Here is an 816-nt window from a genome sequence, read left to right on the forward strand (position 1 = left end):
TATATTGGGTTATTTGTGCTTTTATAGAGCTGTAAAATTTTGTTAAATATTCTAAATACAAGTCTCTGATCAGATATATGATTAGCAAAAACACTTTTTACCATTCTGTGGATTGTCACTTCAGTTTCTTATTTTATTATTATTATTATTTATTTTTTAGGCAAGGCAACCCTTGATTGACCTCACAGATTGCAAAGACCTTGTCAGTTTATAATCCCTTATTTTTTATTTTTTTACACCTACAGCACCTGGTCTTCCTAGGTGGTCTCCCATCCAAGTACTAACTAGGCCCGACTCTGCTTAGCTTCCTAGATCAGACGGGATCAGGCTTGTTCAGGGTAGCATGGCTGTAGGCCACTTTAGTTTCTTAATTGATGTCTTTTGAAGAACAAACATCTTTAATTTCAGTGATGTCCAATTGATCTAGTTTTATTTTTGTTGCTTATGGTTTTTGGTGTCATTTATAAGTCATTGAGGTTTTAATTTGCATTTCCTTTATGACTAATGATGTTAAGTATCTTTTTATGTGCTTATTTGCCTTTTGTATATCTTCTTTGATAAAATGTTTGCTTAAATATTTTGCCCATTTTTAATTTAGTTATTTATCTTGTTATTATTAAGTTTTAAGAGTCCTTTATGAGTTCTGGTCAAGATGGTGGAGTACGCTGGTGGAGTACGCAGTTCTTGCCTCCTCTCACAACTACTTCAAAATTACAACTAAACTACAGAAGAGCCATCATTAGGAGTCTCCTGAAGTTTAGCTGGAAGAGTGAGGGGTTTCATTTCCACACCAGGCTTTCCAGCCTAGGGTTCCAG

At 34.7% G+C, this 816-nt stretch overlaps 1 pseudogene; it reads right to left on the reverse strand.

Annotated features, from left to right (window-relative positions):
• Positions 1–236: 236 nt before the first annotated feature.
• On the reverse strand, positions 237–355 carry LOC111742598 (annotated as a pseudogene).
• Positions 356–816: the final 461 nt, after the last annotated feature.

Source organism: Pteropus vampyrus, unplaced genomic scaffold, assembly GCF_000151845.1.
Source record: "Pteropus vampyrus isolate Shadow unplaced genomic scaffold, Pvam_2.0 Scaffold97, whole genome shotgun sequence".
Classification (NCBI taxonomy): domain Eukaryota; kingdom Metazoa; phylum Chordata; class Mammalia; order Chiroptera; family Pteropodidae; genus Pteropus; species Pteropus vampyrus.